Below are 18,387 nucleotides of genomic sequence, written 5' to 3'. Positions count from 1 at the left end.
CCCCAGCCATTTTCATCTGGGCATGTCCGGCCTTCACGCCTACCCTCCATTTGGATATCTTCTTGTGTGACATCTACCCTTGCATTTCTACCTCTGTCATTTTTCTACTCTGTTATTTTTAGGAAGTGGCTAGCTGGCCCCCTCACATTCTATAGGCTGGCCAGTTGCTCCTCCCACCTCAAATAAGATCCCAATAGTAATGATATTTCAGCCAGATTGCACATATAGTATTTTGGATCTCTGGTTAGATTATATGCAATGTGGCTAAGTTAATGTTACTATTACAATCTTGGGTCAGAACCTCAGCTGCTATAAAGTAATGTAGTCCCACAGACTTCAATGGAATTATGCCAGTTTGCACCAGTTGAGGATCTGGCTCTGTAACTTCTGCATTTCCTTACAGTGTAATGTTCACATTTGTAACCTTAATGTTGCATCAATATAGAATTTTTTTCTATTTTATATGTGAGAGCAGTTATGTCACAGTTGTATCCAAGTATAACTCTACTGTATCTTTGACACAGAGGAACCTCAGCACTTGCAGTAGAAAGGAGGCTGCAGCATTTTCTGGCAGGCAACAGGATTTTAGTAAGGCTTTTGACACAGTCCCACATGAAAGTTGTTCCCTATGTCCATTGAAAGTAGGACAAGAAGTAATCTGCTGAATCAGAAGCAAGGGAGATTTAAGAAATCAAGAGAATTTCTGACACTAAAAATAGCAAGCAGTGGAGCAGGCTTCCACGAGAGGTTGTGGAATCCTTGTTGGAGGTTTTTCAGAACAGGTTAAACAAATACCAGTTAGGGATGGTCTAGGTATATTTGGTCCTGCCTCAGCACAGGAGGCTGCATTAAATGACCTCTCGACGTACCCCTTCCAGCCGTACATTTCTAAGATTCTGTGCCTCTCAAGGAAGTGAAGCCAGTGTGTCAAGCGCACGCATTTTTCTGTTGTGACAAGTGGTGAGCCAACAATTTAGCAGTTTTAGTGCCATGAAAGTGCCATTTACTGTAACATTTTTATGTTCTATTTAAACATAATCACATTTCCCTTTTCAGAGAAAAAGTGCCTAGCAATCAAATAGTTTACAGGAAAATAAACATCCTCCTTCTGAATGGAAACATGAGGTAACTGAAACTAAAGCAGCACTACTAGCAGGCACTCTGGGTGGCCAGAGAGAATTGGGCAGGTAAGGGATGCTAGCACTCACTCCAGCCGCTTACCTATGAATAGCTCAAAGGTCATGGCATGGAGATCCAAAATCCAAATTATCCAAATTCAAATCTAGTTCCCCATGTAATTTACTGGACAGAGAAGCTAACTTTGGGCCAGGTTCTAATCTCATTTGCACCAGAGTAGCTTTACTTGCCTTTTACATCATGTAGGTGTTTATTTACACGTGTGTAAGATGCACTCACTCTGTTTTGGTAGCATTTTCTATCCACTTTGCACAGGTGTAAATGACCTAAGTAAGGTGCATGGCTATGGAAAATCAGGTCCATAAACTTTACTGTGGAGATCTTGCAAAACGATAGGCATGCCATGACAACACTGCTGATTTGCAAGGTATGCCCTCAAAAGATGCATGTGTGATATGCCTCGCCCTTGCATTTGTTTGCTAAGATCTTTTTTGAAAAAATTTAACTCCTCAGCATTGGAGCCTTTGGCATGTTAGTAATTTAGAGTTAACAAAAGGTTTAATTTAATATATTTAAAGGCTTAGCAAAATCATTGGCTGCAGCTGTCAGGGGGATGTGTTAGAACAATGGTTCTCAATCAGGGATACATGTACCCCTGTGGTTGCACAGAGATCTTCCAGGCGGTACATCAACTCATCTAGATATTTGCCTAGTTTTACAATAGGCTACATAAAAAGCACTAGTGAAGTCAGTACAAACTGAAACTTCATATAGACAATGTCTTGGTTTATACTACTTTACGCTGAAATGTAAGTACAATATTTATATTAATAATTATATGGTAAAAATGAGAAAGTAAGCGTTTTCAGTAATGTGCTGTGACCCTTTTTTTGTATTTTTATGTCTGATTTTGTAAGTAAGTAGTTTTTTAAGCAAGGTGAAACTTGGGGGTATACAAGTCAAATCAGACTCCTGAAAGGGGTATCGTTGTCTGGAAAGATTGAGAGCCACTCTGTTAGTGGACTGCACTGTGGGGGGGGGGGGGGGAACAGTAGTATAGCAATCAAGCCTTTGGAAGAAGAGGCCCCAAGATAATTTTAAGCAGAAATATGAATTCAAGAGATCATTGCTATCCCCTTTTTCATTTAGTAGGGGACTAAGCTGCAGACTAACACCAAAACAATGGCAAATGGTACAAACATGAGAGCTGAACACAACTAAATAGTTTAGGGCTGGCTTTTGACACACCACAGCACATACCCAGCATATGGCCTGCCTTTCGCTTATGGAGAGAAAGCACAAACCATTTTGTTTTTAATGTTTAATTTTCAAAAGGTAAACTTGTATGTTCCCTGTATGTTTGACATTTTGTAAGGTATGCTTATGCAAAACATCCTGTTTTCCAATAATTCTGGATTAGTATACCCTGATCAAAAAGTTACAAATCTGATAGCAATCTTTGTTACTAAGTTTCCCCCACACCTCTCTTGAATGTTTTGTTAAATGTGTACAGGAAAAAATTCCTCTCCTGAAAAAGCAAGTCTTGCCCCTACAACCTTTGAACTTTCAAGCAGATCCTTTGCTCAGTAGGCTATAATGGAATACTAGAAAATAGACTGTCAGTCATGTTAGTACAATAGCAGTGAACCACAGAAATGCTTCACAAAGAAACCACCGAATGAAATGCCTTTCAATTACTTAAGTGTGATAAGGTGGTTATTGAGGAATTTAAACAAAGAGAGCATGCCATGGAAGTAGTATCATATGAGAAGCATCTTGTATGTTCACACATTTCAGTAGGCTTTTAAATGGATGAAATAAAGAGGTTTATTAAATACGCATGTGAACTACATTATATTTATGCAAATTAGTATGGAATCCATAGTTAAAGATTTAAGAGTAGATTTAACCAGCAAGCATGTGATGAAGGACAGAGCAGAAAATAAAGGCAAGTTTGTGAAAAAGGCTAGTGATGACCTATCTATCTCAGTTGAAGTGGTATGCACATAAAAAATGGCAAAAGTGCAGAGATGTTGGAGAGTGTCACCGCTACAAGGTGAACCTCACCTTAGACTCCTGTTAGTTCCTCTCAAATGCACCCCTTACATGGTAAGCCTCCGGCCCCTCACTCTGGGTGAAACCATGTGGCCCAACCACTCTTGGATTGGCTCTCTGGGCTGTAGCATTCTGGTTCCCAAGGTTTCAACAACACAGGCCCAACTTGGTTTTGGCACCTATTATAGTTTGTCTGGGAACCTATGACAGGATAAGTTTGCAGTGACAGAAACAGCATCATCAAAACAAAGCATGATTTATTCATTCCTCAAAAGTACAAAGCATATAGAGCAGAAGTTAAAACAATAAATAAGAGGCCTATGTGCATCAGTCTGTCTTACACCTTTGTAAGTTCTCCTCAGCCCAGCTAATACCATCTCTGGCAGGGAGAAACAGACTGCTTCTCCTACTACAGTTTCTACCTCTCTCCCTTTGTGTGAGTGTTTGCCAGGCTGTCAGCTTTCCACTGACACACATTGGGCACCCTATCTCCTTTTTCTAGGATCTTTGAGATTTTAGACTCCCTTCAATTCCAGGCTTTAGCTTTGTGGAGAGTAAAGCATTCTAGCCTGGATGGAGTCAGACAAGTAGTTTCTTCCCTATAGATGTACCTAACTCATTGTTTGTTCAATGAGCCTTTTGTTTTTTGTGGGTTTCAACCTTACCCACCTCCTTTAATTTAATTCCTGGCAGCCCGCCCAGTTAATATCAAACAGATAACTTGAGAGGCATATGATATTTCTAAAAAATAACACACATGACTCCCTTGTTCTCCACAGATGGTGAGAGCCAATCCTTGATTTTAAAAAAAAAAAAAAGAGAGAAGACCACACTGCATTTTCAATAGAGGGGTCATCAAGCATGGAACTCACTTCTCCTACCTGAACACAGTCAGTTGGGCAGCCTTCTGGATAAAAGGTAGCAATGTGAGGTACAATATGAGAAATAAGTAGGCTTTTTAAATTAAGTGTTTTCAGGGCAACATGGACAGTTCTGCAAGACAGGGAAGACTGTCATTGGGCTAAAATAGTCTTGGGTGTTGGCGTTTGTTTTAATCATAGATTAATGTTTTAAAATAACTGATAGCTGTTGTATATAAATCCTTCCCCAGGTGGATGTCTTTAACAATTTCTTGGGTTGCTCAAGACTGTGATTCATCTTGTTGCCCATCTCCAGTGAAAGGAAGACTTCCTTGTGCTCAACTGAGTGAGTTCCTTGACACCACCACCCCTTTGCCTTGCAGGTTAACAATAAGTGCACCCAAGCCCTCTTGAAGCTTTCCCCTGCAGTGTCCACCCCTTAACCACAGGATATTCACAGAGATTACCAGGTAAACTGTCCCCAAAGGAACAGTGCACACACCAACTTGTCTGGTTCCACTGAGGATTGGTTCCAGAATAACATCACAGCACTGAGATACGTTTGTAGTGAAAACAATCATAAGTTTATTAAAGGCTAAGATTTAAAAGAGAGGGAGTAAGGATAATGATGGAAACAGAAATAGTTACATATAAAACAAGAAGCACAACATTTTTCCACGAAAGCTTATGCTCTAATAAATTTGTTAGTCTCTAAGGTGCCACAAGTACTCCTTTTCTTTTTGCGAACATTTTTCCTAGAGTCTAATTAATTGTAACAGGCTAAAATTCTCTAGTTTCTCACCTAAAGCAACCTCCCAGCATCTCCAACCAAAATGGCTGTTTCATGAATGCAAAAAGTGCTGTCCTTCCTTCCTCAGTGAAGGATGAAAGAGTGTCTCTTTGCCTTTCTCTTGAATTCCCCTAAGACATCAATTGATCCCTAGAATCAAGAGGATCCCTGTGGTTTATTCCCTGGTGTACTGGCTCCATGTTGCCATCATATCCTCATATTGATGTTGCATGCAAACAGGCTTCCATTACACTGGTTTACAATGGTTATTTTACATGCAAACCAAGGCAGACCAGTGAATATGCCTCCTTTGGTTGGTCAAAAACTGCTCATCAACTGCTGCTTTGATTCAGACTTTAAAACGTTTTCCAATATATGCACACAACTCTTTACAAATCCTCTGTATGTGCATCTCACAATGATCATGAGGATCAATATGACATAAGCTTTTAATAAATACCTCACTTGTCCCTCTTGGCTTGAATACTGTGAAAGCAATGGGTTGGGTGTACTGAGTTTGTCAGGCCTGTTAAGTCTTTCTTTCACAAGAGTGAACTCTTTGCCAATTGGCTACACTAGAGAGTTAGAGTGGCACAGCTGCATGACTGTAAGCTCTCCAACATAGCTGCTCTAAGCCAATGGGAGAGAGCTCTCCTTATAGGGGCTGGAATAGTTATGTCAGTGGGAAAGGCTCTCCTGCCAACATAGCGCTATCCACACCAGCACTTATGTCAGTGTAACTTATGTTGCCCAGGGGGGTGATTTATTCACCCCTCTGAACGGCATAAGTTATGCTGATATGGGCTGTAGTGTAGACATAGCCATAGGGTAACAATGGCACCTGGATTTATTTCCCAAGGTTTTGCATGCTTGCTAGAGGGAGAGTTTTATGGTTGGAGGACAGCAGGGCTGAGTTAAGACTTTAAGATGGTGAATCCATTTCTGATTATCCCCTCAGGCTGGTAACCAGGAGCAGGAAGAAGGGCATATCCAGAAATCATGCTGGTGGGGATAGTAATTTGTGTGTAATCCTCAATATGTGTTGTCGGTGAGATGGAGCAGAGGCAGGAGAAAAAAGCAGGTGGAAGGGGAGGTGCCAATTTTGAACTGTGCTTCTCAGGAGAAACTGCTTAGCAGGCTTGTCCAGGCTGCTGGGAGTGGGGGAAATTAAATAGTGGGCTTGCCTACTTTAAGGTGTTTATGCCTTCTTTATGCTTTCAGGATTCTAGGCCCTGCTGGGGATCTGCCTGGTCCTGGGTGTAACTTTGAGGAACCATGAGGGCTGCAGTGAGTTGTTACAGCTTCTGGTGGGCTGTTCTCTCGCAGAAACTCACATTACAACCCCCTTCATGTTCTGCCTGGCTCCTGTGCCAGGAGCTGCAAGGAGGGATGGCATAGGACTGCTCTGCCGGTGCTATATCACCAGAAAAGCCCCTTTGCACAGGACTGTTTTGTTTTTTTTACACGCCTGAAGCGGCATAAATGGGCTACAGTGGCAGGCTGAATTGGGTCCAGAGTATGAAGTGCTCAGACTCTCTGTGGGGTTGTTGCCAGATGGGTGCTCATAGATTCACAGGGTTAGAAGGGACTACAAGGGTCATCTAATCTGACCCCATGCCAAGATGTAGGATTTGTTGTGTCTAAACCATCTAAGATTGATGGCTATCCAGCCTCCTTTTGAACACCTCCAGTGAAGAAGTTTCCACAACCTCCCTAGGCAGTCTATTCCATTGTCCTACTGTTCCTACATTTAGGAATTTTTTCCTGAGATTTAATCCAAATCTGCTATGCTGTAGTTTGAACCCTTTTGTTGTCCACCAAATCCAGGGAAAGTCTCAGGAGCAAAATCAGGACCTGTACATGGCCTTCATTGATTTGACAAAGGCCTTTGGCTTTTGGCTGCCCTCCAAAATTTATTACGGTCCTAAGGCTTCTTCATGGTCAGATGACTGCTGCCATTCTCTGTAATGGCATGGAGACAGACCCTTTCATCATCAAAACTGGGGTTAAGCAAGGATGCATTATTGCCCCAACTCTGTTCTCCATCTATTCAGCAGTCATTGTGGTCCTCATTAAAGACCGCCTCCCCACTGGAGTTGACATTCAATACAAAATGGGTGGGAGGCTTTTTAATGTTCAGCGTCTCCACTATTGGTATAAAGTCCTCAGGACTTCAGTATGCAGATGATTGTGCCATCTTCGTGCACACTAAGAACAACCTTCAGTCCACACTGGAGTTTTTTGCACAAGCTTATCGAAGCCTAGGACTCTCATTTAATATTGAGAAGACTAAAGTGCTCCATCAGTCTTCAGGCCTTGCACATGACCCACCACAAATCACCATTGACAGCCAGACTTTGGAGACAGTTGAGCACTTCTGCTACCTCAGTAGCCAACTCTCTCAAAATGCAAAAATCAACAGTGAGATCCAGCACAGAATCCAGTGCGCATGTGCCTCCTTGGGAAATTGCTCTGATGCATTTTCTTGGATCATGACCTACAGAAGGACACCAAAATTCAGGTCTACAAGACAATTGTTGTTGCATTTCTGTATAGCAGTGAAGCCTGGATGACCTATTGATAGCATCTCAAGAGTCTGGAGAGGTACCTCCAGACTCCAGTGATGTCTCTGGAAGATCCTTCACATCAAGTGGGAAGATTGTGGCACTAATACCAGCATCCTTACTAAAGCCAATGTCACCAGCATTGAAGCAATTGTCCTATGCACCAACTCCTCTGGGCTGGACATGGTGTGCAGATGCCAGACTCTCGCCTCCCAAAACAAGCCCTCTACTCCCAGCTAACCAATGGTCAGAGATCCCATGGTGGTCGGAGGAAATGCTACAAAGACACACTGACAGCATGTCTCAAGAAAACTGATGTGGACATCCAAGCTGGGAGGAGCAAGCCACCAACTGACCTCAATAGCGCCACCTTCTCCATCAGGCAGTGGCCTGCTTCGAGGAGAAACGCCTTGCTCTTGAAACTGAAGAGCGAAAAGGAAGGAAAAAGAAAGAACTTGCTTTCAGAAGGCAGCTGACCCACCAGAAAATACCCACACTAGGTGCAGGCACATCTTTGGTTCCAGGATCAGACTCCTGAATCATCACGGGACCCATATGTAAACCTTTGGTAGAGATCATCCTCAAATTGAGGGATTGCTCATGAGTTTGAACCCATTGCTTCTTGTCCTGCAGAGAACAACTTTTCTCCATCTTTTTTTATAGCTGCCTTTCAATTATTTGAAGACCGCTATCATACCCCCCCCCGCCCCCTTTGATCTCCTATTTTTCAAATTAAATATACCCAGTTCCTTCAGCCTTTGCTCATATGGCCGCTTTCCAATCCTTTTGATCATTTGTCACTTGCCTCTACATCCTTTCTATACATTGGTGACCAAAATTGGACACAGTAATACAGCTGAGGCCTAACCAATGCCAAGTAGAGTGGTACTGTCATATCCCATGACTTGAATGCTATGACTCTGAATGCTATGTTAATGCAACCTAAAATTGCATTTGCTTTTTTTTTTGTACAGCTCCAATATCTTTGTGCTGCTGCCAAACCAGTTTTCCCCTATTCTGTATTTATGTATCTGTTTTTCCTTCTCTAAGTGTAGCACCTTACTTTTGTCTTTGTTGAATTTCATTTTGTGGTCTATAGCCCAGTTCTACAATTTATCAAGATCCCTTTGAATTTTAGTTCTATCCTCCAAAGTGTTTGCAGCATTCCCTAGCTCTGTGTCATCTGCAAATTTGATCAGTATGCTCTCTATTTCTAAATCCAGATTATTAGTAAAGATATTAAACAACACAAGACCTAGAACAGATCCCTGTGGAACCCCACTTGAGACCTCCCTCCACTCTGACTTCATTCCATTAATAGTTACTCTTTGTTTGTGGTTGTTTAAGCAATAATGTATCTACTTAATGGTAGTTCTGTTGAGACAGCAATTCTCCAGCTTACTTATCAGAATGTCCTGTGGGTCTGTGTCAAAAGCCTTGCTGAAGTCAAGGTGTTTTATGTCCACCCCATTCTCCACATCAGTTACCTTGTCAAAGAAGGAAATCAAGCTGGGTTGGCATGATTTCTTCTTGGCAAATCCATGCTGGCTGCTAGTGATTTACCCCTTCATCCTCCAGGTATTCGCAAATTGAATGTTTTATTCATTGCTCTAATAGCTTCCCAGGTATCAAAATTTCCCGCTCCTCCTTTTTCCCCCTTTTTTAAAAATAGGTTATCCCTTCTCCAGTCTTCTAGGACCTCTCCTGTCATCCTTGAGTTTGTAAATATTATTGTCAGTGGCTTTCATTTGGTTAGGAATGAGAGAACATAAAAGTAGATAGTGGGACTCTTGTAGGGATGGGGCAGAGATACTGAAAACAATACGCTCACTGTAATAGTCATTCAGTGCAAAACATGAACAAGTGTACTCATCTTAAATACTTGGATAGTATATGGTGATTAGTGTGGTATCAATGACTTAATGGATCTTCAGTGTTTTGAAGGGCTAACTGAATCTCTGGGATAGCGGCTGGCTGACGGTCAGTTACTGATTTAAGGTATAATGACATATCAGTAAATTATATTCTGGTTTATTCCACATCTGCCTAGTGTATGTCTACACTACAGATTTAAATCTACCTATAGTAGGTTAATTACAGCCTAAATGCAGTAATTACTGTAGTGGCTGATGTCCACACTGCCCTTCTGTTGGTGTGCGTCCTCACCAGGAGTGCTTCCACTAACTGAAGAGGGGCAGTGTGGGGGGCCGAGAGCCATGGCTCTCGGCTCCATGCAGCTCCCCACAGGAGCCCAGCTGTCCCATTGGGCTTCTCACCTCCCTGTTTCCCACTGAGAGCAGGGGGCAGCCACGTGGGCTTCTCACCTCCCTGAACGGGGAGCTAGATTGGGGCAGCTGGCTGGGAGCAGGGAGCCAGGGGTTGCCAGGCTCTAGCTGCCCAGCTTTCTTGTCAATTTCACTGCTCCAGCATGAAGCCCTGAAATTGACAAGTCATCCAACAGCTGATGTAAGTAGCAGTGTCTGCAGAGACACTGCCCTGCCCTAACTGCACTGACATAAGCCCTGTGCCTCTTGTGGAGGTGGAGTTATGTCCCTGTGGTAGGGCACTTGCAGTGGCAGCCAAGGCTGACATAATTAGACCAATGTAAGCTGCCTTATGTCGACCTAACTGTATAGTATAGGCCAGGCCTAAGACCCCATTTCCCCCAATAAGACTCTGTTCTGTTTAAGGGGTCAGTACTAGTATATCTTCTTGAGTGACTAAAGTCTCTGAGAAATATAAATCTAAGCTTGCCTATTATAATATGTCATTGTGCAGTGGACAATATAAACAATATCACTATTTTGCTACCCAGAGTAGTTAAATTTGCCACAACAGTTTCCATAGTTAGTAAGAACTGTGGTAAAGTCAAATACCATGGTATGGTAAATGCTGAATTATTTAAAGCTACTTGCTGTATCCTGGCTTCTCCCACTTCTAAACTTTCTATGTACCTGTGTGGTAGACTCGGGAGTAGTACAAAGAGCTCCTGTTCCAGGACTAGGACTTGTAGGTGCTATGGTAGTATAAATAATACCTAGTAATTATATATAAGCACCTTTATACAATATCACCTGTTGCCAAGTATGGATGCTTTATGCATAGCTCTAGAGGGAAGATACTGAAATTTTAAAAATTAGTCCCTTTTTGAAAGTACAATAGAGTCAAAAGTAAAATATGCTTTAATGCCCTTCCTTCCACTCACCCATTTGATGGGTGACTCATGTACATGGGATTAATTTTAGATGCACTTGTGACAGGTTGAGTCACAAAAACCCCCTTGGGACTGCCACCTCTTGTGCTGGGACCACCTCTGAGCCTGTCTTCCCTGACAGCTTAGGACTTCAGTACCTTGCCTTGATGAGCCAGACACACTAGCCTACTACAAAAACAGGCCCAGGTCTGAACCATGTCCCCCAAAAGCTGCAGGCTTAACTGAAAACCCCTTAAGAAGTGCTTCTGTCTCCAACACCCAGATACCCAGTTCCCAATGAGATCCAAACCCCAAATAAATCCGTTTTAGTCTATATAAAGCTTCTTACAGGGTAAACTTATAAATTGTTCACCCTTTATAACACAGAGAGAGAGAGATGCTCAGCTGTTTGCTCCCCCAGGAATTAATTACTTGCTTTAGGTTAATTAATAAGTAAAAAGTGATTTTTATTAAATATAAAAAGTAGGATTTAAGTGATTCCAAGTAATAGATGCAATGATGTAAGTTACCAAGCAAAATAAAATAAAACATGCAAGTCAAGCCTAATATAGTAGGAAACTAAATGCAGGTAAATCTCACCCTCAGATGTTCCAATAAGCTTCTTTTACAGACTAGACTTCCTCCTAGTCTGGGTCCAGCAATCACTCACACCCCCATAGTTACTGTACTTTGTTCCAGTTTCTTTCAGGCATCTCTTTGGGGTGGAGAGGTTATCTTTTGAGCCATCTGAAGCCCAAATGGAGGGGTTTCCAGGGGTTTATATAGTCTCTTTTGTGGGTGGAAACTCCTCTCGTCTCCTCTGTAAAATCCCCTTCACAGGATGGAGTTTTGCAGGCACCTGGACAAGTCACATGTCTATGAATGATTCAGCTTTTTTGCAAGTAGGCATCATTGTTCACATATTAGTTTGAACATTCCCAGGAAAGCTTAGATGTGGATTGGCATCTCCCAAGGTCCATTGTTAGCCAAGTACTCCCAATTACTTGAATAACTCCTTCACACTATGTTGACCAAATCTGCCTTATGTGCTTCCTACAGCAAACACTTTAAATAAAAGTATAAAGTTAACACTCAACCTTCAGATATAAAAATGATACATGCATACAAATAGGATGAATATATTCAGTAGATCATAACGCTTGCAAAGATATGTTACGTAGCATATCTAGCATAAACATATTCCAGTTATGTCCATTTACACTCATAAGCATATTTCTATAAAGCATTATGGGGTGTAACGTCACAGCAGGTTTTAAAGTATCTTTCTTTTGTGAGAAGGATTTTGCAGTGTGTTTCAATGAGACATTTAAAATCTCACTGATTTATTTTTTGAAACCTCCCTCATGCACAGGGCATAAAAAGATTACCAGGCACCTGCTACTAATAATACTCCATAGCACTTTTCATCCAGACATCTCCAAGTGCTTTACATAGGTGGATATACATATTTCCATTTTTCTGATGGAAAAATCAGGGAAGAAAGAGATGAAATGACTTGCCCAAGGTCATATCTATATCTATAACAGCATATCTATAACAGAACAAGGAATAGAATCTAGATTTCCTGATTTCTTCCCCCCCCCGGCCTGTGCCCTATCCAGTGAATGATGCTACCCCCCCTATTATCTAGAGGACTAAATTTAGTAGCCAGAGACAGATGGGAAAGGACCTCACTAGCAAGATCTAGAGGCAAATCCCTGCTAAGAAGCTTGCTTCACCCCTTTCTGCTGGAATTGTACTTGGATTCCTGTCATGGTGCTGTCCTGGGACACTGCTTGAAGGCCCCATTTTTAAATCGGCATCTAATTGTAGGTATCTGATAACTTTTGAGTCTCACCCCAGCCTCCAAGTTGCAGAAAGGCTGGAAGGTCGGATGTCTGCTACTTTAGTCTTCTCCTGCCTTGTGAATAGTTCTATTGCTTCTGCTGCTAGTGATTCAACAAGCAACAACGTGAAAATGACACTATTCTTGTAATTCTTATGTCTATTCCCTGGGTGTATTCCCAGTTGTCAATTTCATTCTGCTGCTTGGGAAATCTATGAGCACAGCAGAGACAATAGAGCTGTCTGTCTGCAGACTCTGGAATGTAGCACTTCATTGGTTCACATCTGAAAAATTATACTTGCACTCTAAGGGTTTGTCAAGGTTCCTTCCCCACTCTGAACTCTAGGGTACAGATTTGGGGACCTGCATGAAAGACCCCCCTAAGCTTATTCTTACCAGCTTAGGTTAAAAACTTCCCCAAAGTACAAACTTTGCCTTGTCCTTGAACCCTATGCTGTCACTACCAAGCGTGTTAAACAAAGAACAGGGAAAGAGCCCACTTGTAGCCATCTTACACCAAAATATCCCCCCAAACCCTACACCCCCTTTCCTGGGGAAGGCTTGATTAAAAAATCTCACCAATTTGTACAGTTAAAGACAGACCCAAACCCTTGGTTCTTAAGAACAATGAAAAATCAATCAGGTTCTTAAAAGAAGAATTTTAGTTAAAGAAAAGGTAAGAGAATCACCTCTGTAAAATCAGGATGGTAAATACCTTACAGGGTAATCAGATTCAAAACATAGAGAATCCCTCTAGGCAAAACCTTAAGTTACAAAAAGACACAAAAACAGAAATATACATTCTATCCAGCACAGTGTATTTTACCAGCCATTAAACAAAAGTAAATCTAACTCATTTCTAGCTAGATTACTTACTAACTTTACAGAAGTTCTGAGTCTGTATTCCTGATTTGTTCCCGGCAAAAGCATCAGACAGACAGACAGACCCTTTGTGTCGTCCCCCCCCCCGAAAGTATCTTGTCTCCTTATTGGTCATTTTGGTCAGGTGCCAGTGTGGTTATCTTAGCTTCTTAATCCTTTACAGGTGAAAGCGTTCTGCCTCTGGCCAGGAGGGATTTTGTAGCACTGTATACAGAAAGGTGATTACCCTTCCCTTTATATTTTATGACAGGGTTAGAAACATTTTTTTCATAAAAGCTTAAATTCTTCAGATACTGATGAGTTAATGCCTGCTGTCACCAGGAAAGTTTTTTATTTTCACCGTGGGGAACTGGGCTTTTCAAGACCTCCTTATTCAGACTGATGTAGGTTGACAACACTGCTTCACCCATAGACATGGCGCTGGTCTACTCTGGGAACTTACATTGGCATAGCTACATCTCTCAGGAGTGTGAAAAATCCATAACCTTGGGAAATGTAGCTATGCCAACCTAACCCCCAGTGCAGACAGCGCTAGATTGACAGAAGAATTCTCTCAGGAAGGTGAATTTTTTTACACCCCTGAGAGATGCAGAAGGGGTTTTCCTGTCAGTGCAGGTAGTGTCTGCTGTAGTGGTTTAAGTGTAGGCATACCTATGGATGATCTTGCAAATATACTATAACCCCAAAACATTCCCATCTTTTTCCCAATGGTATTGAATTTGTTAAGTAAGTGTGCATTGTATGTTACATATTGCTGTCAGGGATTTGATATTATTTGTATTCTAGTAGCACCCCAGAGTCCTAGAGAGGAAGACTGGCCCAGTGGTTAGGGTGCTAGCCTGAGACTCATGACACCTGGGTTTAACTCCCTGTGTGGTGTTGGACAAGTCACTCTGTATCACTCTGCCTCTGTTCTCCCTTTGTAAAATGAGGATAATATTTCCCAGCTTTGCAGGGATGTTGTGAGGATATATACCTTTAAAAAATTGTGAGGTGTTTAGATACTATGGTAATGGAGGCTATATAAGTACCAGAGAGAGAGAGAGCCCAAGCAAGGGACTGGAATCCTGTGTTGATGACACTGTACAAATGTACAACAAAAAGGCAGTTCCTGCCTCAGAGAGTCTAAGTGTAAGACAAGCTAGCGGAGGAAGCACAAGTAAACAATGAGACAATATAAGATAGACTTAATGGGAGGTCAGTTAATTAGGTTTGTTCTGTTTAAAAAAAATGTGCTGGATCCAAATGCAATAGAAAGAAGAATCTCTGTTGCCACTGGAGTTTTACACGAAACTTCAAATATCCAGTTGTTAGGATAATACATTTTAAATAATAATTAAAAACAAAAGGCAAGGGTTTTTTTGGTGTGTTTTAGGGTTTGTTTGTTTTTTTTAAACCAGCGATCCACCCCCTTTACTTCCCTGCAACAAGAGGAGGCGGAATCCCTCACCACAAATCTTCCCCATTCAAGATGACACACACGCAAAATCTATGTAAACAGCTGATGTAGTAAACCAATCAGCGCAGTACGATTAGAACAGCAAAACCCTAGGCAAGGGCCAAAAAAGGGGAGCAGCAGCAGAGAGCATTAGGCGCCTCCTCCTCGTATTTCCTCTCACGCCCACTTCCAGCAGAGGAGATTTTTTGCGTTCAGCTTTTGTCGCTTTATTTTAAAAGTTAACTACGAAAGAAAGTGCAAAGAGTTTGAGCATTTGGTGAGTTTCTTCTTTTAATCTCGTTGGGGAAAATTGTATGGGGAGGGTTGGATGGCCGGCTGTCCTCAGCAGGGGGAGGTTTTATTGGTATGTTGCAATGGGAAGGAGGAGGGGATTAAGCGTAGCTGCTAGCGAACGGGAAAACCCAGAGAGCAGAGGAAGGAGGACACAGCATGTGTGACCTGCCAGTGGCAGCAAGGAGGAACCTCCGGGATCTCCGCGTCAGCAGCAGCAGCAGCCCCAGTTATGTGCATACATGGGAGTGTGTGCGCGTTCGTGTGTCTTCTCTGTCTGTGCAGGAGGGATGGGCCGCTGTAGGGGGGAGTGCGACACACACCTGCGTGCCCACTGCATTGCATTGTGACAGCAGCCCCTCATGTTGGGGTGTGAGAGTGCAAATAGCTTTGTAATAAGTTTTCTTTAGGTTCTTAATCAAGTCCTGGCTTTCTGGTCATGTCCCCTAGGAAAAACAGAATTCTCTTCAGTAAGAGAAGTAAGTAAGAATTTAGTAAGCTGCTTGTTGCTGCTGCTGCTGCTGCTGCTGTTTGGGATGAACTGCTTCATGGTTGAAAATGTCTCCCGTAATACCAGTTGACCAAATAAGATGTCCTGATACAACTTTACATGGTGCCGCACCATCTGACACGTTCTAACATGTTGTTGCAGGGGCTGGCACGGTGCTACATTATCTAACGCGGTCCCGAAAGTCTGACGCTTTTGTGAAGCCTGGCGCAGCGACGCTGTGTTTGGCACAATGCTGCATGGTTCCCCTGTAGTGCTGGGCAGTCCGCTTATTATGTTAACGCTACTTCATCTGACATGGCACTGCCAAGCCCAGTATGGCACTGGGCACTCTGGCACTTTTGCAGGATAGGGATGGTGGGGGCAGTGTGGCTGGGCTGGGGGAGAGGGAATCCTTGCGGGCTGGGGTGTTTTTTTTTTTTTTAAATCTTAGCCTGGGTGCGTATCTAGTTTCACTTCTGTCCCTTCCTACCAGCCTGCGAGGAAACCCCCTCAGTGACCCCTCCCCCTCCCATGCAGACAGGGAAGAGGGCGGGACCGGGAGACCCGATGACGTCACTGGACCGGGCCGCTTCCTGCAATAGAAAGTGAGAGAAGGTAACCCCCCCCCCCCCAGCTCCCCTCCCCCCAGACTCAGAGCTGCCGCCGCCGCCGCGCGCCTCCCCTCGCGCTGCCCAGCCAGCCCCGTGAGTGATCGGCCGGGGAGCCCCCAATGGCTGCGCCGCCAGCGCCCCGCCCCGCCGGCCTGAGCTTCCCGCTCCCCAGGGGGACCCGCTGCCCCCTCCGCACAGCCCGGCCCCAGGGACGCCTCCCCTGCAGCCCGGCCCGCTGCCCGGGTCATGAGCGGCTCTGCCCAGCCCGCCCAGCGCATGGAGCATCCCCCGCTGCTGCCTGCGCGCCGGGGCGGGACTAGTGTCAGACAGACAGACGGACATCGCCCAGCGGGGGCGCCCTGCTGGGGCCTGGGTGGGTGGGTGGGTGCGGGCGGCGTCACCGATGCTGGGGCGGTGGGTGTTTGGGTGTTTCAGGGCGGCACGGTGGAGGCGGGGGCCGGGGCTGTTTGGGGGGGCGGTGGGGGTTTGGGCGGGGGTCTCGGGGAGGGTGTGTGGGGGGGGTTGTGCGGCTGCTGGAGCGGTGGGGGCTGGGGGGCGGCACAGATGCTGGAGCGGTGGGGGTTTGGGGGGGCTCGGGGCGGGGGGTCTGGGGCGGCACAGATGCTGGAGCGGTGGGGGTTTGGGGGGCTCGGGGCGGGGGGTCTGGGGCGGCACAGATGCTGGAGCGGTGGGGGCTGGCGGGGCGGCACGGATGGGCGGGCTGGGGGCGTTTTGCACGGCTGCTCAGGCAGGGGAGGGAGCGAGCCAGCCCCGGGTTATGTTTGTCCGAGGTTGTCAAGTGAAGGAGGCTCCCAGGCGCCGTGTTTCCTAGCTGCTGCCTCCGCCGCTGGTGCCCCCTTTACACCGGAGCCGCCGCCATCAGCCGCGGCAGCCAGCAGGGCCGGCTCCAGCCGCCCCCCGGAGCAGGCCGGCAGTGGGGGCACCGTCCGGCGCCGCTGTGAAGCCCCAGAGCGGGTCCCATGCGCCCGGCGCGGCCTGGGGAGCCGCCCCCTCCGCCTGTCTGAGCCCCGTGCCAGCCGCGGCGGCGCCCAGACACGCCACGGTAGGGCGATCGGGGCGGACGGGAGGCAGGGACCAGCAGGCCCGGCTCCAGCTGCCGATTCCCCCACCCCCATCTCCCTGCCGGGGGGCTGCGATTTGTGCGAAGCCCGCCTTTACTCCTATTCCAGCCGCGTGTGTTTGCTTCCCAGCCGGGCTCTGTGTGTGTGTGTGTGTGTGTGTGTGAGAGAGAGAGAGGCGCCCCCAGGCAGGCTTTGCTGGGTTGTGGCAGGGAATAGGCAGGCATCCCGGTGATTCCCCCCTCCCAGGCCTTCCCATCCGTTCCCCACCCCCAAAGCCTCTTCCCCGGGTCGGTCCGGGTTTGCGGTGGCTCTCCCCCTTCCTGGCATGTGGATGGATGTGTGCAGCGCTTTGTTCGGTGCAGCGTTGCAGAGGGGTTTTCCCAGGCTCCTCCCTCTTTATTCATTCATGTTTTTCCCCTTTGCAACTTGTGTTTGCACTTCTCATCATTCCGTGCTTCTCTGGCTCTCTGCATTTTTTTTTTTTTTTTTTTTTTACTCCTTCTTTTATTATTAATTTTTTAAATCCTTGCCTCTAACCTCCTTTGCTGGTGATCATTATATGGCCATGTTTTTAGGGCAGATGACTGAGGAGGAAAACGAAGATTTCAGATTTCTTTAGTTTTTAAAAGATTTTTACCTGTACCTTTGCTACTGCCAGATTTTTTCCCCTTGCCCCCCCCCCCCCGCAGCCAAAAAAATCTTATTTTATTGCTGGTGGAGTGGAAAACTAACCTATGGAGTTTTAAATATTATGTAACATGTCACTTGTGTTGCAACTAAACACTAGGAAATGTTCTAAAAAGCCCTGTTCAAATATATGTCAACATTTTGAAACTGACTTGGATGCTTAACTTTAAGCACTTAAGTGGTATATCTTTTTCCAGAGGTGCCAGGTGATTACCCATAGCTCTCACTGGAGTTTATTATTATCATCAGGATTCAGAGATGCTCAGCACCTTTTAAAATTTGGCTACTGATGTAGGTGCCTAACTTCAGTCACCAAAGCCTGAACATTTTGACGATAAATGCTAAATTTCATTTATAATGTATTCATAATTATATCAAACATATTTTAAAGGTTGACCAACTTAAACATCACACTACTGCATGAAATTTTATTTACATAATAATTTATTATTACAACTGAA

General features: G+C 44.7%; 1 protein-coding gene across 11 annotated transcripts in view; it reads left to right on the top strand.

Moving 5' to 3' along the window:
* HIVEP1 (HIVEP zinc finger 1) overlaps positions 1-18,387 on the top strand; it is a 201,857-nt gene that overhangs the window by 4,700 nt on the left and 178,770 nt on the right. The window contains exons 3-4 of one of the 11 annotated variants that reach the window (XM_038390703.2): positions 3,972-4,110; positions 4,304-4,398. The exons of 1 other annotated variant lie outside the window; for it this stretch is intronic. The gene's annotated coding sequence lies outside the window, so the exon portion shown is untranslated. 9 more of the 11 variants (XM_043507035.1, XM_043507034.1, XM_043507032.1 and 6 more) reach the window with 9 other exon arrangements.

Source organism: Dermochelys coriacea, chromosome 2 (assembly GCF_009764565.3).
Source record: "Dermochelys coriacea isolate rDerCor1 chromosome 2, rDerCor1.pri.v4, whole genome shotgun sequence".
Taxonomy (NCBI): Eukaryota; Metazoa; Chordata; order Testudines; family Dermochelyidae; genus Dermochelys; species Dermochelys coriacea.
This window is presented reverse-complemented; position numbering and strand designations above follow the sequence as displayed.